Source organism: Anser anser, assembly GCF_964211835.1.
Source record: "Anser anser genome assembly, chromosome: 7".
Lineage (NCBI taxonomy): Eukaryota > Metazoa > Chordata > Aves > Anseriformes > Anatidae > Anser > Anser anser.
This window is the reverse complement of record NC_139727.1, coordinates 40,933,027-40,960,688: the sequence shown is the minus strand read 5'-3', so window position 1 is coordinate 40,960,688 and position 27,662 is coordinate 40,933,027. Positions and strand designations below refer to the sequence as shown.

General features: G+C 48.7%; 2 long non-coding RNA genes across 2 annotated transcripts in view; both read left to right on the top strand.

The window, feature by feature from the left end:
• The window catches only part of LOC310902265, a 135,140-nt gene that overhangs the window by 10,909 nt on the left and 96,569 nt on the right, over positions 1-27,662 (top strand). The window lies entirely within an intron of this gene.
• Positions 20,367-27,459, top strand: LOC310902266. Its single transcript, XR_014586594.1, has 2 exons — positions 20,367-25,879; positions 25,996-27,459. It is a non-coding gene; the product is annotated as an uncharacterized lncRNA (long non-coding RNA).

Here is a 27,662-nt window from a genome sequence, read left to right as displayed (position 1 = left end):
AATGTTGTGCCGATTTACAAGAAGGGTCAGAAAGAAGACCCTAGCAATTACAGGCCTGTCAGTCTCACGTCAGTGCCTGGTAAAATCATGGAGAAGATGGTTCTCGAACTTATTGAGGTGCACCTGGGGGACAAAGCAGTCATTGGTCCCAGCCAGCATGGGTTTGTGAAGGGTAGGTCCTGCCTAACTAACCTGATTTCCTTTTATGATAAGATCACCCGTATGATGGACCAAGGGAAACCAGCTGATGTGATTTTTTTGGACTTCAGCAAGGCTTTTGACACGGTTTCCCATAGGATCCTACTGGACAAAATGTCCACCATACAGCTAAATAAAAACATCATACGATGGGTGAGCAATTGGCTAACGGGCAGGGCCCAAAGGGTTATGGTAAATGGGGCTGCGTCAGGCTGGCGGGCGGTCACCAGTGGGGTCCCTCAAGGCTCCATTTTAGGGCCGGTACTTTTCAATATTTTTATAAACGATCTGGATGTAGGAATAGAAGGTATTTTGAGCAAGTTTGCTGATGACACCAAACTTGGAGGAGTTGTGGACTCGAATGAGGGTGGAAAGGCCTTGCAGAGGGATCTGGATAGGTTGGAGAGCTGGGCGATCACCAACCGCATGAAGTTCAATAAGAGCAAGTGCCGGGTCCTGCACCTGGGACGGGGAAACCCTGGCTGCACGTACAGACTGGGCGATGAGACGCTGGAGAGCAGCCTAGAAGAGAGGGATCTGGGGGTTGTGGTTGACAGCAAGTTGAATATGAGCCAGCAGTGTGCCCTGGCGGCCAGGAGGGCCAACCGTGTCCTGGGGTGCATCAAGCACGGCATCGCTAGTAGGTCAAGGGAGGTGATTGTCCCGCTCTACTCTGCGCTGGTGCGGCCTCACCTCGAGTACTGTGTGCAGTTCTGGGCACCACAGTACAAAAAGGACATGCAACTGTTGGAGAGTGCACAGAGGAGGGCTACGAAGATGGTGAAAGGCCTGGAGGGGAAGACGTACGAGGAACGGCTGAGGTCACTGGGCCTGTTCAGCCTGGAGAAGAGGAGGCTGAGGGGAGAGCTCATCACAGTCTACAACTTCCTCGTAAGGGGGTGTCGAGAGGCAGGAGACCTTTTCTCCATTAACACCAGTGACAGGACCCGCGGGAACGGGGTTAAGCTGAGGCAGGGGAAATTTAGGCTCGACATCAGGAGGGGGTTCTTCACAGAGAGGGTGGTTGCACACTGGAACAGGCTCCCCAGGGAAGTGGTCACTGCACCGAGCCTGTCTGAATTTAAGAAGAGATTGGACTGTGCACTTAGTCACACGGTCTGAACTTTTGTTTAGACCTGTGCTGTATCAAGAGTTGGACTTGATGATCCTTAAGGGTCCCTTCCAACTCAGGATATTCTATGATTCTATGATTCTATGAAATGCTATTGCCTATTTGTGACCGTCAGGATTTGACCTGTAAAGCTCGGCAGGGAGCAGAATTCTGAGCCTTCAGGTGGGTGCAGGGCTGTAACCGCCGAAAACCAGCCAGCAAAGCACTTCTGTGATGTCGCAGCGAAGTCGTGGAGCTACAGCCACGTGCGGGGCCAGGCTTTGAGAAGAGGAATAGTGGTGAGAAAGCTTACCCTACAGCCCGAGCGCTTGAGCGACTAGCTGCTCATCACAGGGGCTTAGCGCCCGGCAGAAGTCCGTAAGTGCTGCTCCAGCAGCACCCCTCATGTCAGAGATGGTCTCAGCAGAACCGAGAGCCGTCGTCACAGCAGGTACAGCTGTGCAGTGGCACGATGTTGGCTGCGTCCTTCTGCTCAGCTGATCAGCCAGAGAAAGGGCGCTGCCTGCTGTCCTCCAGCACCCAGCCGAGGCATGGCTGTGTCCTCGGCAGGGCACGAGCTGGTAAGCAGGGGCTTACACCGGGGGGGAGCCAGGGCACACACTGCTCTGAAGGGAAGGAACATGGGCACGTGCTAAGTACTTATTTCAGTTATTGAACTGCCCTGTACTCTTACCACGAGCTCATAAAATGTTTACAGCCACTTCTTGATTGAGGATTACTGATTGAAATGGAATATCCTATCTGTAGAAGGACACGTGTTATCAGTAGCACAGGTTGTCTCTGCTTTTAAACTACTTTTGTTTGTTTCTTTGTTTGTTTTTTTAAAGTCAAAATTCCAAAATGAAGCAGACTGTGAAGCATTGCTGGCCAAAAGTTGTCCTGTGAAGGGTGGTGTAAAAAAAAAAAAAAAAAAAGCAGAAAAGATAGCTTTTTGAAATGCAACAATGTTTAGAACGATATGATTAGGACTTCAGACAAAAATATTTCCTCTAAAAACTATTTTAAACCTAATTTTTACTTAAAAAATTTAAATACAAATGGAATGATAACTACAATGAAAAAGATAATCATTTTCCATTAAACTTGCATTGATTCATTAAAAATATTTCGAAGTTATAAAAGCTACAAAGGCTTACCCACCAAAAAAAAAAGAAAAAAAAAGTAGTAGTAAGGGTCTGGCTCTGTATTTTGAGTGCTAGTTGGTTATCAGGGAAAATGCCTTCGGGGGGCTGGCTGTGGTTTGTGTTGCAGGTGGGTACAAGTTCTCTGCCTTTGCTGGGTTGCCTTTGCTGCCACCGTTCTTGGTGGTGACGCAGCCAGCTGCACGTTCCCGCAAAACCACATCTCACAGTTCTGCTGCCGGCGTCGGCTCCTGGCTCACCGCTCTGACCAGCGTCGCACAGGCCCATCTCTGGGTTCTGCTTCCAGCACATCAGAGGCGGGTGTCACACTTCTTGTTTTACAGATCTTCTGTATTAAAGCCTTTCGCTATCTTAGGCATGTAATAAATGCCAGTTGTTGAAGAATCCCAAGAAATCCCAAATCCCTTTCCGGAGGGTCCCAGCCCAGAGGGTGGCCACAGAGGGCCATGGGAGCCCAAGGCCCGTGTGGCAGCGTGACTTCAGCCTCCCCAGGCCGGGAGAAGCAGTAGAATTGAGATAATTTCACTGTTTCTAACGTCATGATAAAACATCTTCCTGCTGCAGGTTCGGAAGCACGGCCCGAGCACTGCTGCCGAGCCATGTCTGTTGGCCCAGCGCAGCTTTTCTCAGTCTGATACGGAGCTCACAGCTGTTTGTCCTGCAGAAGTACTGGGTCTCTATCCCAAATTCAGCATCAGGTTTCAGGCAAACTGATAGAAAATGAAAAAGTAAGTGTTTTTCCTCTAATCAAAGCAAAATCTGTTCTCTTAGTGATTCTGAAGGTGTGGGAAGCAGCAGGGAGAGCGGGGCTTTCTGAAAAGCTACCGGAGCAAAGTCTCTTTACGGGAGACTTTTTTTTTTTTTATGTAGGAAGTTGAGCTGCTTGGCATTCTGAGAGACAAAACTTACTGTGAAGCAGAGAGCCGTGTGATGCATGCAGAATATGTGCTGAACGACAGAAGAAGGAGCTCGTACGGGTGGCGTGTGGGAAAGCCGTGGCAACCAGGCAGGTTGCTGCAGCGCCCTGCCTCCTGCCCGCGAAACGAAGAGCCAAGCCCCGCTCCTGGAAGGGCAGCAAACTGGCGCTGAAGGCTGCCGTCTCCCAGCCTGGCTGTGGAAAGCTTGTTGTTTGTGAGGAACCGGGCAAGGCTGGTGTCTTCCTAAAGGTCCCTGCCTGAAAAGGGCTCAGCAGCTTCTGTGGGGTTTGCTGCTGTCTCCTCCCTCTGTATCCCCCTCCAGCCCCAGGCCATTCCGTGGAGCATCAGCAGGAGGCACAGAGATGTGGAGGAGCGTGGGAGCAGCACCAGCATCAGCAGCCTGAAGTGTGTGGGACGTTTCAGGAGCCAGCAGGTACGGGGCAGGCAGCTGACAAACCCAGCCGCAGCGGGAGCTTCCCAGGTAGCCCCGTGCCTGGAACGGCCGGAGTGAGATCCGGAAGGGCCAGCACGTGGGGTGGAGGCTGTTTGGTGGTAGATTTGTGGAATATTGCTGGTTTTGAGAGCTGTGGTGGCCTGGAGTTCGTGGTCGTCTGTTTGCTGCTGTGACTTTGCCCTTGTGCCTTACCTGTTCCGCTACGGACACTGCGCTTTTGCCCTATCTCTTTCAATTGTTTTTATGGAGATTTATGTTTGTCCTTGTCTGCAGAATGTAGGCTGTGGTAACCATACTCGGGCTGCCGCGTGAACTGACAGTAACGTGGATATATGCTGCGCCCTGGCACTTTGGTGTGATCGGACAGAAAATGAAGCTGGCTGCTGAAAATTAGGATGTAGTGCTAATAGATTCCTCCTCTTTCTAAGCATTGTTCGGGTAGTTTGTATCAATTGAATGCTGTTTAATCTAATAAATTATGGACTGTGCATTCTAGAATGTTATCTTTCGCTACCCAGTGCTGAGAACACTGCCAGCTGGAACGACTGTGCCGTTCCCAGATTGTGTATTTACCCTGATAAGGGAAATTCGGCTAACCGCTGTGGTGCAGAAAGCACAGGGTTTTATCTATCAGCTGTGGCTATAAAGTTTTAAATATTGATTGAGGTTATAAGTACTGTATTTTGATTTCCTTTCAACTAGTTAGTGGGCTGCAATTAAAAACTCATACAAATACACTGTTTTGTATCCATACAAACTCATACAAATACACTCCATCTGGCAGATTAAAAATCATGCAGTGTTCAAAATAAGCCTGCCTGCCTGCCTGCCTTCCTCCCTTCCTTTCTTTCTCTCTTTCTTTTCTTTCTTTTCTTTCTTTCTTTCTTTCTTTCTTTCTTTCTTTCTTTCTTTCTTTCTTTCTTTCTTTCTTTCTTTCTTTCTTTCTTTCTTTCTTTCTTTCTTTCTTTCTTTCTTTCTCTTTGTTTTTCTCTTCTTCCTTCCTTCCTTCCTTCCTTCCTTCCTTCCTTCCTTCCTTCCTTCCTTCCTTCCTTCCTTCCTTCCTTCCTTCCTTCCTTCCTTCCTTCCTTCCTTCCTTCCTTCCTTCCTTCCTTCCTTTTCACTCCTTTTCGCTCTTCCTCTGTTTCTCTCTTTCTTTTTTGTTATACTTATTTTTTAGTATTTTAAAGAAGGAAGCTGTTGGTGATGTTTGCAGTTCTGCTTGTTTACTTTCTGCCTAGGGGTACCCAATACTCCTAAAACCGTGGTGCTGTTTCTGCGTGTAGTGGTGCTCTCTGCCGTCCCGGAGCTGTAAGTGCAGCAGGGAAGCGGGACGTGCTGCCCGCGGTGCGTGGTGCTCTGAGCCCGGCTGCGGCCAGCGGCACCGGGCAGACGGCAGCGTGAATTCGGGGCGGCTCCTGGCTCGCCTCCACGTCCCTCCTCGGGCAGTGGGAGGCTGTTTCCTTTGCTGCAGGGGTCGGTGGGAACCTGCGCATATTTCCTAGGCTAGCAGTAATTTGAGGTTAATACAGAAGCATGGGATTTTAATTGCTAAAGCAGTAGCACTTTGTGTACTTAACTAATCCAGTTTTCGTAGCAACCTCTGCTTGTAGGCAAAGCAGGTCACATTGTCCATGGGAAGTGGAAAGTTTTTAAGGTCTAAAATTTGCTTTTTAAATGATTTCCTTTGGTTTGGGGGGCAGAGAGACGGGACAGAACGAGGTTTTCCCGACAGACCCCTGTCCTGGAGAACTGCAGCAGCTGTGCCAGGCACCTGGACGCACGGTGTGGAAATCGTTCCCTTCCCTGTCCTTCTCCCAGGAAACCTGGGAGGTAAATGTGCATTCACAGGGCGGCAGTCTCTGTGCCGGCACCCGGTCTCTCTTGCAGTACAATTTGCTTTTATTTCAGGATACCAATAAGTGTCAGGACACTGGGTTAGCTGGTGCCAGAGGAATTTAGCTCTAAAACCAGGGGCAGCCCCAGGGCAGGGGCGGACAGGGGCAGCTGACGCACCGTGAGTGGTCGAGCTGCGGATTTCCTTCTCTGTGTCAGCCTGAAATAAAGATCTGCTCTTCCTTACGCTCCTCTGTAGGTGGCACCGTTTGGTAGGAACCAATGCTCAGGTGGGGATTTGTTTTTTCTTGGTGAGCTTTGCTGTCCTGGGAAGGACTGTCCTGCACAGCGGGCAGGAAAGCAGGGAAGGTGTTTGTGGAGCCACAGCCTAAGCGTTTGCAGGTAAAACTCCCTTGTTGCTGTACAGCCACGTCCTGGCAGGAGCTCGATGGAAGGACACATTACGGCCTTCCCACAAAGGTGTTGCTTGGCACTAACAAAGCAGTTGCTTTTTGTTGTTTACACGATTATGTGCAAGGCGAGGATGTATGAGGAGCGGTCACTTGGCTTGGTGAGCCCAGAGGAGAGGAGGCTGAGGGGAGACCTCGTGGTGGACCAGCAACAGGACCCGAGGGGACGGCGTGGAGCTGGGACGGGGGGGCTCAGGCTGGGGTTAGGGAAAGGTTCTGCACCCAGAGGTGGTCGGGTGCTGGGACAGGACCCCAGGGACGTGGTCATGGCACTGTTTTCCTACTTGTCTTTGCTCTCTTCTGAATGTAAAGAGTAGGAATAAAACACTTGCATCTGATAACTTGTAAATTCTTGGCGTTCAGGGTCTTTTTGCTTGCAGAAAGTAATAGAAAATGATTGCAATAAGAAAGATTTTTCAAACTTTTTTGACTTTGACTTTTTTTTTCTTTTTTTTTTTTTTCCCAACCTTAGTCTTAACAATAACAGCCCCGGCTGCGCACAGCCTGCCAGAAGCCCGGGGGCGCCCAGCGGAGCAGAGGCTGCCGCTCAGCCCGGCGGCGGCCGCGCGGGGGCACGAGCGCTCCGCGGCAGCTCCGCGGGGCCGCGGCCGGGGCCGGGGCCGGGGCCGGGCGGCAGCGGGGGGGCTCCGGGGGGTTCCCCACACCTGTCCTCGCGGGCCGGCCTCCCCGGGGCACGGTTCTTCATCCGTCGTTAAAGTGCAAAATGTTAAAACACAGGGAGGCGTCTCCGCATCCGTTTGCGGGTATTCGCGCGGAGCCGGTGGGCAGGACGCTGGTGACGGAGAAGCGCTTTGTGCGGAGACGCTCCGGCACGAGCTAAAGGTTAAGGACTCATTTCGTACTCTGCAAGAGGGAATGCATAATTGCTAAATGCTAATTCAGAAAAACGGGTGATAGATTAATAACTACGAGACCAAAAGGCATGACAGAGAAGAGGGATAACATGGTTGCTATAAATATATGTATATATTTATTTATTTCCCAGGACATCTACCATTTGTATTCCTTTTTGCCTTCTTGACGCTTCTCATGTTTCCCTTTTCCATTATGTGTGCTAAATGAGGGCAGCTCCTCGCCAGGAATTACCACATGCTCTGTCTGCAGCAGTGAGCGAGAGCTGGCGGTTCCAGGGGCAGGTTCCAGGTTTCGGTGCCTGGGTGGCCGTAGCTCCTGTTGGATTTGTGCTGCATGCTACAATTTAGGGCCACTGAAATGACGAAGGGACTGGAGCACCTCTGCTATGCAGGGAGGCTGAGAGAGCTGGGACTGCCCAGCCTGGAGGAGAGGAGGCGCAGGGGGATCCCACCAGTGCCTGTAAATACCCGAAGCGAGGGCGCAATGAAGCCGGAGGCAGGCTCCTTCCAGCGGAGCCCAGCGCCAGGCCCAGAGGCAGCGGGCACCGAGCGGAGCACAGGAGGTCCCCCCCAGCCCCAGCAGCACGTCTGAGCCCTGCGGTGCCGCAGCCCTGGCACAGGCTGCCCAGAGCCTGGGGGGGCTCCTTGGGCATGTCCCAAAGCTGCCTGGACGTGGGGCTGGGCACCCTGCTCGGGGGTCCTGCTGGGGCTGGGGGGGGCAGAGAGACCTGGAGGTCCCTGCCCACCTCGGCCCGTTGGTATTCTGTGATTTAGGCAGGCCAGATAATGAAAATGTTTGTACTGGCATTAGCCATTGGCACAAGATGAGTTTAGACAGCAAGTTGTAAAGTTCCTGGTTTTCAAACTATGATTTGCAATATTTTTGAGTAATGATATTGAGCCAATTTTGAAGACTTTTTCTCTTACAGAGAAATTAAAATGGAGATTAGCATAATATACTGAAATGCTGTCTAGAGAAGTTGCATTTCGAAGCATAAGCCTTCCCTGTGTAGATATCAAATTAAAGCAATAATAAAAGTGCTGAGATTCATTAAATTGATAACACTGCTTTCTCTCTCTGTCATCTCTATCTCAAATCATCTGTGTTTTTATCCTCCTACTTGTAACACGGAAAAATGCTTCTGATTCAAGCTGTCAGGGGGAATGAAGTCACGGATGAGCTGCTCGTCTAAGCACTGGGTGGAGCGGGGAACTGCACCAGGGTCTCCCAGCACCTGGTGCTGTGCTGTGCTGCTCGAGCTGCGCTCCCACCTCGCCCCACACCGTGGCTGTGGCAGCGACCTCCCGGAGCAGCGCTCAGCCTCCTTTGCCCTGCCGACCGCTTGTGCCCACGCAAATCTTCCATCCCACGCGCTCGGAGCAGGGAGGAGAGCTAATCCTTTATTTCTGCCCCTCTTGATCTGCGCCTGTGCATGCAGGCGGCAGCATTGAGCCTTCGCCCAAGAAGGTCTTGCTGGCCGTTCTGCTAGCCCTCATGGAGACGGCTTCATTTTCACTCTCGTGTCAGAACGGCAATTATCACTGGTTGGGAACAGGTCTGTCAGGACATCCCTGCCTTCTGCTTTAAACGTACTTTCCATTCCATGAAAAAATAAGTTCTTAATTAAACCTCTAAAATTCATAAAAACAACTCCTTGTCCCCAACTATATTTATCAACATGTAGTTTTCACTGGAAAACAAACCTTTTTTTTTTTTTTTTGTGAGAAACCTTTATTTTAATATTTGCCAGAATTTCTGGAACATTGCAGTTCTTGTAATCCTACAGTGCATTAGATTGTGCAGCTGACTTAGAGTTCGAGGAAGAAGATCTCAGTGTTAGACTTCTGGAATTTCTAGAGCAATGCAGATATATTTTCTGCTGCTACATGCAACAATTCAGTGCCTTAATTCTTTATAGCTTTTTATTTTTATTCTTTACTGGAAACTGAATTATTTTTTCTTCTGTACAAATGGAAACTCCCCTCACGTTAGTTCTCCTGTTACCGCAAAGCCCAAGGGAGTAGATCACTTTTACTGGCTTCATGCATTGTCTTTCGTGACTCTCCACCATACGTGAGAGGTGGAGAAGCCCCAGTGAATCCCAGAATACCGCTTTTTGGCATACCCTGCAGCATTGCCGAGCAAGACGCAAGCATGGAGTGGTCAAGTACCCGCTGCATGATAATATGGGATGTGGTTTTCCTGCATTGTCTTGGGAACGCTTGTCGTAATCTTCTCTTGTAGAGCAATCTGTTTTCAGATTATTAAATTAAGCATACTAATAAGTTAAAACATTATTAAAAGGCACTTTAAAATGTTACATCTATGTTTAGCAACCAGTTTCATGGCTGATGCTCCAGGATGGAAATGCTGGTACCACACAGTGTCTTGCTGCCGTGATCTCCGGTGTCTCTCTCATGTCACGCTCAGAAATCTGCTTGGTAACACGTGGGAGCGGTAGGCACAGGCAACCCACTGTCTGAGGGGAGGCTGAGGGTGGGCTGGTGAGATTTTCAGCATGCTGCATGTATTTAACTTCATAGCTGAAAACAAGCAGCATTCCCAAACAGCCAATTTTAGAATTAAAGCACTCACTCGGAGACTACCGCGGCTGCTCACCTACCTGTGACAGCTGGGAGGGGATGCCGCAAGCACCTCCGTAGGCTGCTTTCTGCTGGATCTCCTCCTTCTCCCCCCACACGAGGGGAGCCGTGGGACACCTGGGGGCAGCGCTGGGGCCGGGAGCTGGCGCAGGGGACGTGGCTGTCCCCAGGGTGGGTGCTCCTGGCTGCCCGTAGCAGCACGCCTGGGCCTTGGCTGCTGGAAATGCATCCAGAAGCCCCTGCAAACCAAAGGAAATCCCACCAGCCCATCAGCCCCATGCAAACCAGAGGCCAGGCGGTCTCCCAGCGTGAGGTGGTCTGCTGCTGGGTGTGGGGTCCCACCCGGCACAGCCACAGGGAGTGACCCTAGTGGGGAACGAGAGCACACGCGGGTGCTGCTGGAGCTGTGCACCTTCCCAGCACCCTACGAGCCCCTGCTGCCAAACCTTCCTGCGGGGGAAGCGAGGCGGCGTGCACAGCCCTGCGTTCAGCACCGGGAGCAGCCAGCTCAGGACGCTCGGGCACAAGGAGGGGAGGCGCAGCACTGAAGTGCTTGTTGGGCTCTTCTGTCTGAGCCCCGCGCTGAAGAACATCTCACCTGTGTTCGTCTGCACGGCTAGCAGGCAGGCGGCCCCGCTTTCATCTTACACTGCACCAGCTCAGCATCATTCTTCCAGGCGAGCTGGGCTAAATTGGGTGCTTGCTCTTGAAATTAAGTATTGAATGGGAAGTGTCTGATCCTCAGAGATACCGAGGACTTGTTGCTCCTGGTGAAACTGAATGATGGGTTTAGCACTGGGCTTATTCTTAAACGAGACAGGCCGTGCACTGATGATTGACCCCGCAACACTAAATATTGACCTCGTGAATCAATTGGCTCTGAGCATCTCATCCAAATGTGTTTGTCTAGTCGGCACCGAGACCCTGCGGAGCCTTCCTCGCACGGTGAGTTAACTACACCTGGAAACATCCCTTTGTGTTACGGCTGGAAGCAAAAGGTCCGAGCACCGAGCGGCCGAGCCACCGCGCGCCCAGGTTCCTGTCCCGTCTGCCACCTCCCTCCTTGAACGACTTTTTGCTCCTTGCTGGGGAAGGGCTGGGAGCCGTGGCTGAACCCAGGCCTGAGGGGCAGTTTCCGTCCCTGCCCCTGCTTTGGGGCAGTTCTGCAGCTCCGGGGTCCCGTTGAAGGACAGCCCTTCGACGGGGAGGCGTCACCGCGCTTTCTGCCTTCCTGCAACGCACGGGGTCTCAGTGCTCCATACTGGGTGGCCATTAAAGAGCCCTGCTCCAGCTGGGGTAACGACCTGCCAGGAAGCTAGTGTGTTTTTAATATTTGTTCATCACGCTGTAAAAAGCAATAAGAGGAACGATCCAATCGAGGAAAAAACATTTCCTTAAATTATTTTTCTCATTAGTTATTTACAAAGATATTTCTTATTAAAAAGTGGAATTTTAAAGCTCAACAAGCTGGTTTTAGCTTTTTAGAATGAAACAAGCAAGGAATGATTAGTCTCTCCCATGCATGTGTAATGAAATATTAATTTGATAAAAGCTTTAATATAGATTTTTGCAGCAGCCTTTTTCCTTCCAGCTTAACATTTTAGCACTGGAAAAGGTTCTCATCTGCCTCCATAAGAGCTGGCTAGAAACTGACTTTCTGCCACTGTGACTGTTTTCTGCCGCTTCTTTGGTGTTTATTTATAGGAGGGATTAAGAAAAATTTTGGAACAGAACAGGAGAGGAAATGGAAAAGGCAAATTGAAAGAGAGAGAATGGGATGTTAGGTGTGGTAAAGCAGAGGTATCAGACCAAGAAAGTGAACTTGGTAAGATGTTGTACCCTATGTTCTAGGTAGAAAATGCATAAATTCACTCCTGACCTTTTTTTTTTTTTTTAGCAGAGAGGCATATGAGAATCAGTCTTTGGGGCCACGTACAAGTACTGTTTTAACACTGGCTTTACCACTTAAGCTCTTCTTTATCACTTAAGGTCATAAAGCATTAAGCAGTACTGGCCCTGAGTTAGCAAATCCCGTACAGGCGTATTATATTAATATTTTTTAAAGATATAGAAGCTATTTGGAAAGAAACGTTGATTCTAATGTACGAGTTTTCTCAAAGGGACCTGTGCCTGAAGAACGGCAGCAGCCGAGCTCCCCCAGCGTGATTCTGAAGGTGGAGCTCCTTCCTCAGGTAAACCAGGGCTTTGCGTGGTGCCTGGCACGCTGGCAACCCAAGGCAGAGCCCACACTTTCGCTGTAACATAGCTAATCATTAATTAGTATGCCTCTGAGGTGGATATGAAAATAAAATCAGGCATTTAGATTTTCCCAGAAATCTGAGAAAAGACGTGGCCTCCGGCTGCGGGTTTTGTTGTCTGGTGCGTGTGGTCATAAACAACGTGCCGGGTACTGATGCCTGGAAACAGAGCTGGAGGGGTCGCGGATGCTCTGTTTATTTTTAGTCTGCTGTGAGGCTTCAGAAAGAAATCTCTCCAAAGGTGTTTTTTTTTTTTTTTAAAAAAAAAAAAACTTGCTTTTTGTTTGCTGTTTTTCTGAAGTTCTTTTCTATATTTGTGTTTAAAATACAGTTAACACACAGGTGCAGACTGGGAGGAGAGGCATTACAGCCAGAGAACTATCATTCAGCTAATGAGACTTTTGCCTGCTCGGGAGCAGCACACTGGAGACCTATTATCAGAGCACTTTTTTTTGGTATGGATGTTATAATGCTGGCTGTGAAAAGGAGAATTTCCTGTGCAGCAGCTAAAAGAACTGCCAAATTACAGGTGTGCGGCACCTGAACAGGGAAAACAGGATGGGTGGTGGTTTGGTGATAGACCACACGTTTGGAGTTCTGCTTTTTTATCTATTTCAGTTATTTTATTTACTATATTAAAGGTCAAATGTATAGGTAATTATTGTGGTCATTGATAAATATTGTCCTGTGAACAGCTTTATATCTGTATATACATACACGCTAGGAAGTCATATTCATCAGTATTTTTCAAGGTGTTTGTCCAATGTGATTTTAACCTTGATACTAATTCTAGGTTATACAGTGTACAAGTACCTTTAAAAAACGTTTTATTTGATACCACAAGGAAATTAAGTCTCTTAAAAGTGATGAATCCCTCAAATAACATAGGTAGAAACTCCGAGGACCAGCCCTGGATTTGGCCAGTAATTTTGGTCAAAATCTGGGTTTCTATTTCTCTCATTCCTGATTCTTGTTAAGTATCCAGTTCTCCTTGCTGCAGTGGTCAGGAGAAGGAAAAGACTACCGAAACTGGATGTCCTTACGCAGCTGAGCGCCGAGGTGTCCCGGAGAGCGCCCCGTTTGTCCGTGCCTTGTCACGCACCCTCGGGCTGCCCGTCGCGGTTACGCTGCCCCAACGCGGCAAGGCAGCCTCTGCCAGATGATGAGCCTGGGGAGTGGAAGTCAGAATTAATGCAAGCAAAACTGATGAAACAAGGTATTTCTCTGAACAGATGCCTCTAAGAAAGTAAATCATGTTCTTCAATGATGAAAAATAGTTTTTAAGCCATAGAAATCAGTTAGTAAGATTGCCTCTGGCCATCTTCTGTTACACAGCCTTTAGAAACCTCAATGTTTGTGTTTATTGCAGCTGCAATTCCCCAAAAGACAAAATATGATCCTCTTATGCATTAGATTCTGCTAAGATCGTCTCTCTCTCTTCCCACCCTCAAGATTAATTAAAGCAGAGCTATTAACAACAGGCTGGTCATGTCAATGGAGATGAGCCCCAGGCACCTGCAGCAGTAACGGCAGGAAGGAGAGGAGAGGAAAGAGCATCCTGCAGGTGAACTTCCCTGGAGCTGCGTTATCCGCAAAGCCAGGGCGCCTCGCAGCGAGGGAGCGCGGTGCTGGAGGTGCCTGCCTCCAGCTTCCTCCTCCGGGTGCCAGCCGAGTGAATGTGCCAGGGCTCAGAGGCTTGGGAAGCTGTCGATGTCTGGTCGGGGAGGTGGGGTGGGGAGCACGGCCCCAGCCCCCGCAGGGGCTCACGGGGGCTCGGCGCGGCCCCGCTGGGCACGCTGCGCTGGGGAGCCACCCGCTGCCACCCGGGAAAGGTGCTCTCCGTGCTGGAGGCGGCTTGAAGGCTCGCCAAGCCCCGCTGCCCGACCACCTCAGGGCTGAGCAAACGTTAAGGCTCGTTACTGAGGGCATTGTGCAAACGCCCCCCGAACGCTGCCAGGCACCGGGCACCAAGCGCCGTGCGAGGAGCCTGTCCCGGGGTTTGACCCCTCACGGTAAGGGACTTTTTCCTGACGTCCAGTCTGAACCTGGTGCAGCTCTGTGCCATTCTGCACATCCTGTTGTCAACTACCGGGGAGAGGAGAGCAGCGCCTGCCTCTGCGCTTGCCCTCCTCGGGGAGCTGCAGAGGGCAAGGAGGTCGCCTCTCGGCCTCCTTGTCTCCAGTGTCCCCAGCCTCTCCTCACCGGACAAGCCCTCCAGCCCTTTTACTAGTTTGGTCGCCCTGCTCTGCATCTTAACGTCCTTTTTATATTGCGGAGCCCCAAACTGCACACGAAGGACACTGGCAAACGGAGACAGCTGGGGACAGGGTGGGGGCTCCTCGCAGTGCTTCATCTTCAGAAGAGACGCAGGTGAAGCAGCTCCCGCGTATGGCCATGAGGTGCATTAACCGAGGGCACAGCAGGCCCCGCAGAGCTGTGGGGAACTCACCACCGCTGCCGTCTGTGCTCAGCATGGAGGAACGGCCCCCCCTGCCCCTGGGGTCCCGCTGCACGCCCGTGTGTGGCCAGGCTCGTGTCCCTCTGCGGTACGACCTCCGCAGAGCTACTGCGTTCGGTGGGTTCCCAGCCCTTCCCTTTGTGCTCGCCGTTACAGAACGCTGCCTGCAAATCAATGCACGATCGATTGGCTGGCGCGGGGGCTTGAAGTGCTCCGTCAGCACTGGCAGGGGTTGGAGGCCATGGCTGAGGTGTCCCCGTGCCGGGCAGACCCCGCTCCCCACACACTTCAGTAACGGAATGGGAATTCTTCATCTCCTTTTGGCCGAAGCCACGGGCCGAGGGCCCAAAAGCAGAGGTACGTGCGCTGTCCAGGGGCTCAGCTGTCCTGTCCACGGGGTGGGATGTCGATGCCACCCAGTAGTCCTGGCACTCGGCACAGAGTGAGAGAGCAAAGGCAGCCCGTGGGCTGCGGCTTTGTAAGAGAACAGCACCCTCGGCTCATGCCCTGCAGAACGTCTTGCTGCTGGGCTGCTCAGTTGTGAAATCCTCTTTTCCATGGCTCAGCCTTCGTGCCATGCTCATCGACAGCCAGCGTGGGCCCCGGCCCGCTCAGCACACGGACACACAGCGGCTCCCCGTGTCGGATTGATGGCCGCAGGGGCTCCAAGTTTTTCTGTGTTTGTGCTGGTTTGGTGCCTGGTTAATCACAAAGCCCGTTGTTGCAATAGATTAACTCACCCGGGAAAGTTTTTAAAATTTGTTTTTGTTCTTTATTTCCAATTAAACACTTCTCGAGTGATGAAAGCAGTGGAGGCGGTGGGGATGGGATGTGCGTGGGGGGGGCAGGAGGGGATGCATGGGGACGGGAGCCATGCCGGGAGCCGGTGTCCTGGCAATGGTGTCCTGGCAATTTAAAGCACAAAGCTTAAAGGCCTGATAGCTATTGATGATGCCTCTTGAAAGCCTTATGAAAGTCCTGCCGAAAACTACAGTTCCACGCCCCCTGAGCACATCGAGGGGGCAGCTGGCTGCAGGGCTCAGCGCCTTCTGCTGCCACGTGGCATCGGGTGGGCTCGCAGGGGAGCTCTTATGGAGAAATACATGTTTTTGTTTTGCTTAGGTATATAATGCCCTGATTGTTATTCACCAACTTACCCAGGCATTTTGGAGGAATATGTGCAAGGAAGCAGAGGAATAAAAGCCTTTCCCAGGTCCAAGTGGCTGTGGGTAAGGTACACAGCACAAAGCCATTTCTGCCATGTCCTGTCTTTCCAGTAATGCGGTTTCTTGGCTAATGGATGTTTGCAGACAGCTGTCTTGTTCTTTTCCACTTGTGCTCTCCAGACTGCAGTTCATGGCCTTTCTGGGAAAAGGATGTGCACAGAAATGTGATATTCCTGCATCCCTTTTTGGCTTTCTCCCAGTGACCTTTGCTAACTCAGGAGGCTGCTGTATCAGATAATGATCAGTTTTTGAAAGGGCGTGTTTGTTAAGAAGGAATGTCTTGTCTCTCGAGTGACTTTTGTTGATTTCCCCCTTTAATCTTCTATTAATGTTCATTTGTCTCATGTTCAGAATTTCATTCTAACGTTAGAACTTAGTTGTTAGAGAAAAATTCAACTTATTGTATTCATCTTTAGTGTTCTCCTGATGTGCTAGCACCTGACCGACGCTTTCTTTTTACCAAGTGTTTGTCCAGTGGGGATCTGATTTCTTGATCAGTTCGTTAATTTTCCATGGATGCTGGAGACTTGCAGCCGGTGCAGGGGTTCACTGTGACTGCCGGGCGAAGCTTCCCGCTGCCGTGCCGCAGGCGTGCTGAGCGTCTGCCTTCCTCCCAGTCCCGGAGTGGTGGTATTTCCCGTACAAGAGAGTCAGAATCACGTTAGCCATCAAGATTCAGTAGAGACACAATGTCCAATACTTTACTGCACGTCAAATGTATAATTTTTCTTTTTATCTTCCCACTCTGTAAAGCTGTCAGTAGTCAACCAAGTTTCTCTAGAATGATTTCTTCTTCTGATGTTATTTATTGCATGCCATTATGCTGCTTGCTTGATGTTAGAGTTTTTTTCTTTTCCTCTTGAAATTTTCTCCAGCTGGGGCATCTCCTGCTGAAACGAATGCCTGAATGTGTTGCCCAAAGGGCTGTTGTTGAAAGTAGCGGCTCCTGCAAAATCTAAACTCTCTCCCGAAAAAAATGCTGAAAAAAAATCAAGAAAACAAAACAGTAGCTCATTAGAGCATCTCTTGCTTTGATGGTGATTTCAACCCCTCGGAAATGCAGAAAGGAGAGTCCAGAGTCCTGGTGAGAGCAGGGGTGAAACCTGCACTGTCTGTCCGGAGCTGAGAGACCTCTGTGTAGCTGACTGCTGCTTTGTGTTCGGCTCCAGGGACTATGAAGCAAGGCGAGGGGAGGGAATTTGCTCCTTATATTTTTTCCTAATGAAGATATGTCAGGGTGACCTCAGTCTTACTGGGAGCGATCTGTTTTAAATTTTACTTTGACCTTTGGCAAGACCACGGATATCAGTCCTTGCCTGTCCTGAATTTTAATGGTGGCTGTGATGGGGGTGCGATAGTGTCCTGGCAATGTAAAAGCACAGAGCTTAAAGGCCTGACAGCGATGGGTGGTGACACTTGCACCTTCCTCCAGCCCGCTGCGTCTCTGTGCTCAGAGCCCCGTAGGCGGGAGCAGGGAAGTTTGCAGAGCTGTTTTTGTGGTTCAGGGACCCGTTGGAGAGTTTTGCCATCCTGACTTGTCACTTCAGCTCCGTGCTCAGAAAGGACGGAGCGCCGTGCAGCCGTAATTGAAATCATTTTTCTTTCTGAAAGCGGAGCGTGCCAGCCCCGGTGTAATGAAGGTGACTGCGGTGCTGGTACCTGTCGAGGAGGCACCGTGACTGTGACTGTGCCGCTGCGGGGTGCCAGCAGCTGCTGCACCTCAGCCCTCCCATCACGTGCGCGTGCTGCCGCTGCGCGAAGCTGAGGGCACCTGTGCTGGAGAGCCCCGTGCATCAGCAAGGCACTTGTTTTTCATAACGTTTGTCGTAAGTGATCTGCAGCAATATGGCTAATTGCTGGGGGATTTGGATAAAGAGTATTTACTAATTGCTCATTAACTACTGATTAATTAGTACATATATGCTTCCTAAAAAGAGCTCCGTACCAAATCAGTGTTTTTCTTTTCATTACAAGATTTTTGTTCACATTTAAAACAAAGCAAAGCAACACACAACCACAAACCAAACCCCTAAGGCCCAGATATTTGTGAAGACACAATCAGAGTTCTGGAAGAGGAAGGTATCACCAGGTATTCTCATTTCCACGTACTTCAAGCATCTTCGTTTTTCATTAAGTCACAAAAACTTACAGGTGGAGGTTATTTTCCGTTCTGGTGTTCTGATATTTCTTCCCATATATCAGGTCTAAGGGAACTGGATAACTGTAGGACTTTTATTTATTTATTTATTTGTTTGTTTGTTTGTTTTTGTCAAAGAGACCAAAGCTATTTGATACCTTGTATTTACAAGGTTAATTTACCAATGACGCTATGCTAAGCAATCAGAGACTGGTACTCTCCATACGAAAGTCCTAAATTTTCCAAATAATTACATTTTCTTTCCTTTTTTTACAGATTGATTTCTCTCTTTTCCTATGTGTTGCATTTGCTTGTTTCTGCCAGAAACCTTACATTTCTGGTCTTACGCATGAAGAGCTTCCTAGGTTTCATTTATGAAAAGGCTAAAGGCTGAAAGGTTGACTGGGGATACATAGGAGATGAGAAAATGGCCTCAAGTTGCACCAGGGGAGGTTTAGATTGGAGATCAACAAGAGTTTCTTCACGGAGAGGGCAGTCAAGCACTGGGACAGGCTGCCCAGGGAGCATCCTCATCCCTGGAGGAGTTTAAGAGACGTGTGGATGTGGCACTAAGGGACGTGGTTTAATGGTGGACTTGTACTGTTGGGTGGTGGTTGGACGTGACAATCTTATGGGTCTTTTCCAACCTAAACGACTTCTGTGATCCTATGATTTCTGCCTCTGCCTGCAATGCAATACCTTTTGAAAGGTGTGCCTCATCCATTTCCAACGCTGGGGAATGTTTCTACAAACCTCTCCAAAGAAAATTTTATTTGCAACATGGATAAATTGGGTGAGGCACTGGAGCTGCGCTGCCTGGGGACCAAGGGACGAGTTGCTGCAGCAGTGTCACCTCTGCCGGTGTCTCGCACGGCTGCAGGGGTAACGTCGGGGAGCAGAGGAGGAGCTGTACATGGAGCAAAATACCCTGCCTGGGTACAGCTGCTCGGTTGTACACAACCAGGAGACGCAGGCATGGAACCCAAGGTTCCCCTGTGAGCTTCTAGCCCGTGAGAGCTGAGCTAAGCACGGCACGCGGCAGCACTGCATCCCCCCGGTGTGGCACCACCGCTGTGCCACGACGCCGAGTCTGAGGGGACACCCGGAGGAAGATCCAGGAGGAAGAAACAGAGACCGGGGCGTTGTAACAACCACAGGGCAGCCCAGCTCTGCTGCTGCCCGGCTGTGTCTCTGCGGGACCTGGTGGCACCACCGCAGGTACCGCCTGCTGCACGCTGCGCCCTGGGCTCGGCACGCAGCGCAGCAACGCGTGTTAGCAGCCTGAACGGTTTTCGGAGGCTAAATACACTTATTTCTTCCCATCCAGGAAGCTCTGAGAAAGCGTTTTGAGATGGAGTGGACTGAGCGACACCCATATTGACAGCACTGGGTCGCTCAGCTCAGCACGATGGCTGTTGTGCTGTTCCTAAGCCACCGTAAATCGGTGCTGCTGTCCCGCAGCCATACGCTCCGTCACAGGACACGGACTGCATCCTCGCCGGTCTGTTAAATATGCTTTCCACTAGTGTTTGTGCCTTCTGCAAAAGCACTTTAATGTTTCTATTTACTCCTTCAGAGTCAAAATCAATATTTGTTAGATGCAATTATGAGGAATGATGGATGTGCTGTCAGTGGTACGAGAGTATGAAAAATAATATTATGGCACAGGCCTGCTCTTAATAAAAGCAGAGAGGAGACACAAACAAGCTGGCCTGAAAAATCCCATCCCAAACCATGTAAACCTGTAATAAACAGGAAGCGTTTCAAGCGTTGGTTTAAATTGGAGTTGATTACCTGTTTCGAGGCACTGATGGCAGATTTACGTAAATAAATCAGCCGGCTGTGCGCTGGCTGTGTGTGCCCCTCCGGGTCTGTGCTGGTAGCCATCCCGTGGCCCCCCCGCCCCCCCAGCACGCAGCCTGGCTGCGAGCAGGGCCAGGCACTCAAGCGCTCTCATTTTGCTCTGATTTCAGTCTTGGCAGCGTTCTGGGCGAGTTGCAGGCTTATGGGTTTTCATGACGGGCCGTGCTTCCCGGGATGGCTCCCAGCTTCTTGGGGCTTTGTCTCTCAGCTCCCCAGGCAGCCTGATACCAGCGTTCAGGAGGGCCGACTTGTGGGCTGGAAGCTGATTATTTATCCATCCCTCACTCACAGGAAGGGTTTTGGAAGCTGCTGTTATTTCTGTATACAACCAATGCCTCTTTTCCAGGGGTTGTGTGTTTGTACTGCTTTTTGCTGGTTTTCATAACTAACCCTATGCATGTAGCTGAACGCATGTAGCTGTAGTACGCATGAAAGGAAAGAAATAGCACTGGATGCTCACGTTACTTGGTCACTTTGCCAGAAGGCAGCAAGTGCAGGAGAAGGACAGCGTGCGAGGTGGTCGTGGCCAGGCTCTCCTGCAGGCACGGCCGATGCATGCAGGTCCTGAAGCACTCGTGCTGCTCATTTAGCTGATGCTCATATAGGGTGTTTTTTTATTATTATTATTATTTTTTTTTTGTGTCTGTGTGCTCAAAGTTAAACTTTCCACTACCGAGAACTAGCTGGTGAAAGACAAAGGGCATTGATCAGTAGGGATAGGGGATGATATATTTTACAAAAGGTTTTCAGCTACAGTACCTGGAGATAGATCAATATTTTCTATTTGTCTTAGCACTAAGCTTATTTTCCTTCTTCACTGAAGAGAAGCTCACTTGCGCCTTCTGCCAAAACATTAAACTGTTCTGTCCTCATAGACTGTAAGACAAACAGGAGCGCTTCCCAGGAGCTGCTTTGTCATGCAGGATGTCTGTCCTTTCGATAAGCAGAAGAATTCTCTTTGAGGTATAAGATACGAAGTAAAAAAAGACCATAAACATGTGAATACTAATTCATTATTTACTTTAAAAACTCATAGGATATTAAAAGGCAAAAAAAAGGAAGCAGTTTTGTATCAGTTATGGGTACGAACAACTCATGATCTGATACATTAGTGTGAGCCTCTGGAGGAACTCCTATTTGCCCCAAAGCTGCTGGCCCTGTGTCTGGAGTCTGAAGGATGTGAAGCAGCGGCTTTGCATAAAGTACGCATTTTTTCAGGAAAATGGGGTAGCCTTGCTTTCATGTCAGTGTGAACCTGGCAAATCTCCCGCATATCAACACATGTTAAGCATCAGTGAATTTAGTTTTAGTTTTGATATTTACCCAGCAATTATAAAAATGCCAAGTTCCCCAAGATGTTTATATCTAACATGTACGAAACCTGGTGACATTCTGGTTGTGCAAGTACCCCCTGCCTATTCCTTCAGACATTCAGCGCCTTTATTCTAACTAAGGGCTATGATGCTGACATAAGGCTGTGCGGTTTCAGGATGTTTGATGCACCAAACCCCACGCGGGCTCCCTGATGGTCAGCTCCCGATGCTGGGTGGCCATCAGCGGGCTCGGGGGTGGCCCAGTTACTGCTGCTGCGCCCTGCAGGTCCCTGCGCACCGTCCGTGTCTGGCGCAGCAAAGCCAGTGCTGGGGCACGTAGCCGGTGTCCGCAGGTGCCTCCTGGTGAGGACGTGGTGCTGGAGGGCTCCTGGCGGGCCTGAAACCTGCAGGGACCTCAGTGGAGTCTGGAACAGCAGCTGATCGCCCGTCCCCGTGGCGCTCACGTTCGTATGCTTTCCTAATTCTGGGGCTGATTAAACCCCTGCATTAGTATGGTATGGTAGTATCCAGAATTTATTTGTATGTAAACCAGGTTTCCAGCTCCCGTATCAGCAAGCATTGCAATTTCTTACTCAATTGCGTACATGTTTAGTAAGTAAAAACAAATCTTTTCACATTTTTGTTTTTGTTCAGCTTCACAGCCTCAGCATATGTAGGTCTTGCAGGATGCTGTTTAAAAGTTTTGCAAAATACATATATATAAATATATTTCCTGAGAATGGCTTCTACCAAACAAAAGAAAGGATTTAAATGCTTTTCAGTTATGTTTGGCTCTTTAAACCTCATTTCAGTATGGAGGTCTAGATCATCTTCAGGTGCAAAACATTCACATTTGGTAAATCATTATCTAAAGGCAGGCCTGCAGTAATGACTAATTCCTGAAGCTGCAGACAGTCTGAAGGAAATTGGTAGTGCTTTTTCAGCTGTGTATAAATAGTGACACATTTGTTGTCTCCTCATAAAACTTCATATATCCATAATTACAGCATCAATTCATCATACTTATCATTGTCATCAATCTTTGCCAGCACCAACTGATGCAGACAATTGCTTGCAAGGCTTTTCTTTTGTATTTTTATTCTAGAACCCTGACAGACGTATGTGCTGTTCCACCAGTATTATTTCTTTTTCCCTGTTCTTCAGATTTGGTAGGCTTTCCGTGCCCCTCTGCATCACTCTGGGCTAGGTTGTCAGCACTGTTGTGTCTGGTGACTGTGTTTTACCAAACGTAAGCTAACCTGGTTTCCTCTGGGCACGGGTGAGGCGGAGAGCCGGTGGTGAGCGCGATGCTGCTGCGCTGGCCCTGCTCAGTACGGGCACTGGGCAGCTGGCACTTACACTGACAGCACGTCTCACAGACCCTAATGGAAGGCAACTGCTGATGTGTTACTTACTATGTTATTTTTCACTAATATGCATGATTTCATCTACTTAAAAATTCAGTTTTCCCTTTCATGACAAAACTTTCAGTGTTTTGAGAAGAAAAATCTTTCTATTTTGTTGTACTTATTAAAGCCAAAGTACACTAATGCATCTCTCTGACAAGCATTATACTACAAAACAAACATACACAGGAACTATTTCAGTATACCTTAGTAATCTGGAAAGAATAAAGGACTAAAATACCCTGTTTTCAAGAATTTGCAACCTTCCTTCCCCATGACTTAGGTTGGTGTAATGAACCCCTGAGTACTCTTGCTGTTCTTACCAGTGATAGACCTTAATATTCTGTTCTCTTACACGGCAATTTATAAATATTGTTGTGCACAGAAAAACAGCTGGAGAGGATAATGTAAACACGATGTAGACATGGACGTAAATGAATCTGCTCCTGATGCATTCACTCACATCTGGGTAACTTCCTTCCTTCCCTCTTTAGCTCAGTTTGAATGTCTTCAAGCTGTGGACAGCGATATATAGGTTTTCTGTATGTGAAGACTGTGCAGACAGTGGCATGTGCTGTAGTCTCATTTTAGCAACAAAGAACAGAGTTTACAAGCCAGCTGAGGGTACCTATAGACGCGCCCATCTGCCTTACCCGCAAGGACACGCTGTTATTATTATATCCTTGCTTGACCTTTGAAAGACCATTGTTTGAATGATTTTTTTTCGATGTTCAGAACTACCTAGATAGAAAAGGAATTTGTATGTAGCGTCATTGAAAATGAGAATGATATATAAATTTGCTGTTGGGTCTGTATTTTAATTTTGCTTTTAGGAATTATTTCAAAATTATAGAATCACAATATAGGCAAGATTTCACTTGTTAGTACCCAAATGAATTAGTGAACTAGGGCCTTATTCACTGACTCGATTACCACGAAGCTTTCTCGCCTTATTCCCTTCCACTGATAATGAAGAACCTAATTGGTTTCTGAGGGCTAATGTGCTTTGTTTAACCACAGCTCCTAGAGTTAGCTTTGCCTCCCAGCCACAGGCAGGTCCCACTCCAGGACGGCGTGCTTCCTGCAGCTAACGCCGAGGCTGCCGTAAGGACGGGACCGTGCTGCTGGTGCCAGGATCCTGCAGGATCCGCGTTTGCTAATGGCACAAGTCCTTACAGCCGGAAGGAAAGTGCTGCCAGGCCGAAATGCTTCACGTCCTAAGCTGAGCTGGTGTCCTGGCACGGCAAAGCCCTGGCTCAGCCGGTCGCTGCTGTCAGTGCCCTCGGCGAGCCGCTCGCCCGCGCTGGGCTCCCGGGGCCTGGAGCGGGAGCACTTCCACAGGTGTTTCCATGAGGAGTGCCAGGGAAGGGCTAGGTATTACTGTCATCTCTTACCTGTGGGCAACAATTACCTATAGGCTGACGTCTGCATTAATTTGACTAAATTAGTCACTATTGCCAGTCAGCTGAACCTCTGCAGTCTTCAGTCGGCTTCATTCCTTTCACAGGAACGCGGAAGGACACATAACAAGGAGCGTGTAACTTTCGGACAAGTTTTGCTGGTCCAGATAATGTAGGCAGGTCTGTGGTGCTGTATCTATTTTATTTATTTTTTTAGCTTTTTGTTGAACACAGCCTCTCAGCTTGTGTGCATCCATTACCAAACTCACGGATATAATTGATGGCAGAAGGTATTGGCTGCCAGGAGCTTTGAAGCCAACGGTACTGAAGGCATCATGTGAAAATCTCTCCTTGCTGCTGTCCTGTGGAATGGGGGCACTGGCCATAGAGGACCTACCGCTCCATCTTGCGTTGGCCGTGATGTCCCTTAAGGGCTTTGGCCTCGCTACCGCCATTCAGAGACAAATGACTTCTCAGCCAGGTCCAGTCAGCTTTAAAACTTTACATCACAGTCAGGATGGAGGAGATGAGGATCTCAGGCATGCTTAATATGTGTAAATCTGGGAGAGAGCACCAATGAAATAAAAATAAGAGCTCTGTATTGTGCTGTCTTTCATGACCAGAATCCTTTCTTCAGAGGAGAAAAGATGGAAGAGGAGGTTATGGAGTAATAAAGTTTTCTTTTTAATTAAAAATGCTTGATGTCAGTCATGCCACAGGAACCGAGGCCTCTGTGAGAGAGCTGAGCACTGCACCATAAAATATTGTGTTTTGTAAAACTGGTAGAGTTGAGTACAAACTACAACAGAGAGAGCAAACTGAATAATGAAAACAGAAAGATGGCATTTCCCCACAGGGACTGGAAAACAGATGGAGTTTACACGACTCATGAAAACAGAAATATGCAGACTTTGAGCTTGATCCAGCTTCACTGAAGTCACTGAGAGTTTTCTTTTGACTTCAAAAGTGGTAGATCAGGTCCTTTTATGGTTTCTTTTCTTTGTTTTGATTTAGAAGAAAACACCTCCTCTGTTGACTGCTCTATATTATTTGCAGATCTACTGAGCATTCGTAAATATCTCTGTGTATGTGTATGAGCTATATCCAGGTAGATTTTTCTCTTCTATTACATATATTAAAAAAAAAAAAAAAAGAGGTAGCAATCACAATTTAGGGACTTAACATTTATTGATGCAAAGTGCTTTGTAGTGGTCTCTATTATATTAACAGTATAATAAAGTAATGAGCGTGCGAGGGATGGGATGGCCGTGACATCAACACGCTGTGGGACGGGAGGGGTGCCTGTCGGTGTGGTGCTGAAGGAACCAGACCTGTGAGATGGTAAAGAAATGTGCAAAATTAAAGGAACTGGCTAAAGAATGACAGCTGAGAAAAATGGCTGTATACTGGCAAAACTTTATTTTCTGCCGTGTGTAATAGATACAAGGAATAAGTGAGCAGGGAATCGAGGAGTGGCTGAATCTGAAAGCCAGGGTCGATGGGTGGAAGGTGAGAGCTCAGGAACATTGGAAGATCGTGGGCATGACCTTAAAAGTTAAATTTATTTTTTGAGCCATTTTCTTTCTCTTTTTCTCCTTTTTATTCAGTTTTCTTGCTTGAGTTCTTGCTTTCTCTCTTTCTTCCCTGCTCTTTCACTCTTTTTTCTCTTTTTCTCACTTTTTCTTTCTAAAAACACACTTGGTTGCAGTTACCATTTTACTCATTTTTCCTGTACCTTTCCAGTGCTCGTTCCCACCAACCAGTCATTTGTATTTACTATTTTTTCTTTCTACAATAATTCCTCAAATATGTTGCTGCACCACAATTCCTGGGCCTGCTCAGTGTGATCAAATGCATGCTGATTGCACTTAACCTTAGAGATCTTCAGGACTGATGGCTTTAATCGATTACTAACAACTGCTAATTGTTGTAATTGTTTTGATTGCTGAAGGATTTTTATCCCGCTGCAGACGCCATCCCCAGGCCCGCAGCCTCCCCGCCAGGTGTCCCTGAGCCCTGCTCCTCTTGCCCTCACCTCGGCCCCGCGGCCGCTGCCGGCCCTGGGGGACACGGCACGCAGCGTCCAGTGTTCCCAGCATCCAGCCTGGGATCTGGGCCCTTAAGCTGGGAGAACTGGGCAGCGGGTGCCTTCAGAGCTGTCTCTGCAGGGAGTCACAGGCCCCACTTCTCCAGGTTTCTTCGTATCTATTCTCGTTTATTCCCATCTCGTTAATGACAAGGCGCTTTCTTCTCATATTAACTCAATGCCATCTGCATTTTACTTTCCAAACGAATTTTTTTTTTTTTAGCCTTTGCTATGACCTTCTGCAAAGCGCTATCAGAAATTTGGGTTCTCATCAAGAACCAGAGGCAGGCTTCATTAATTTGGTAACAGCTTTCTATTGACCAAGGTGGGGCTGTGATCTCAATCGCCAAAGAGACACGGAGCCTAATGGTAGGGCAAGGGTGAGTCCCACGAGGGGGGGGGGAAATGCAATTCTGCTTACTTCTAGTCTGCTGTAAATGTTGTGTGATATGGGGCAAGTCATAAAAACTCCCTCTGCTTGTATTTTCTGGGGCCCAAAATAAAATTATATTATTTTTCACTTTCTGAAGTGATGCAAATAGAGAAATAAATATATAAATGCAAAGTTCATTTTATTACATTTACTCTATTTTTTCCAAAGAAATTGCTCTGTAGAGGAAAGCTATTTTTAAAAAACTATTTATTTCAGATGTTATTGCAGATGTTCTCTTGCACATCCAATTAAAAACCATGTTTTGTGTAATTTATAACTTAAAAAATCAATTTCATCTACAAGTCTTTTGTGTTTAGTATTTTAGTACAAGGCATGAGACTTTGAAGTGAGGTAGAGGTAAACCATAAAATTAGCAATTGTATTTTCTGAGGGATCGTGGAGTTTTTTCCTGTGCTCCACAGGGAAAGCTTCAGCAAACTTGAGGAGGAATAGCTTTGCAAGTGCGTTTGATACAAGGCAGGCTATATTAAAAATAACACTGACGGAAGTACTACATTTGCAGAAGATCTCTTCAAGTTTCTAATCTCAATTATTAATTTAAATCATGGCACAGTTGGAATTTAGAGAAAACATAAACAACTGAAGATTGAAAGAATCTCAGTCCGAAGCAAGAAGGCAGCAGTGGCCCCGGTGGGGTGACACCTGGCTGGGCGGAGGGTCTGTAGGCTGTCACCTCCTGTCCATCCCGGTGAAGGAGTCAGAGGCGGACGTATTTCTTCGCGGCAGAGGCGGAATTACAGTGCTGTAAGGGCGGCGTGGGTTCATGACCAGGGTCAGGTTCATGGTCATTAATACCACTCAAGTCTGTTGTCTGCAGGCACTGCCGGGGCTTGCGCGGTGCAGGGAAAATTCACAGATCTCCTGCTGCCAGTGCCTTAAAACCTGAAGTTTCTCAGAAATTAGAAGGCTGCTTACCTCGGGTGCACTCTTCTCTGTTGCTCCACGTGTCCCATCATCAGACTAATTAAAAGCAGGTGCACGTCAGCTGCAAGATGCCACTGTTCATTGTCCCCTGTCTATCCTTGGGCACTTCTGAAAAATGAGAAGGGCAGCTAACGTGGACGCTACCTCAGGTGCACGCCGAGTTAACTCTGCCACGCCTGACCGACTGCTGACAAAATCCAGAGGCGGTATCCGACTGCTCGATCCCGAGCTCGGGATGTCCGCAGGGCCCCGGGCTCCGTCGGTACGCCCGGGCTGAGCTGCGCTGCTCGGCTTTGATCCTGTGCGTGTGCGTGTGCAAGCCTCAGCACCCCGTGACAAGGCAGTCACTGGGGGGTGTGGGTGACACAAGGCAGTGACAGGACCGTCTCATACCGCTTCCCGAATAGCCGAGGAGCCAAAACGGCATTTCTGTGTTTTCCAGCACAATGTAGGATGACAAGAGCCCAGGGCTGCAGGGAGGTCCCAAAGCGCTGGAGAGGTGGACAAACAGC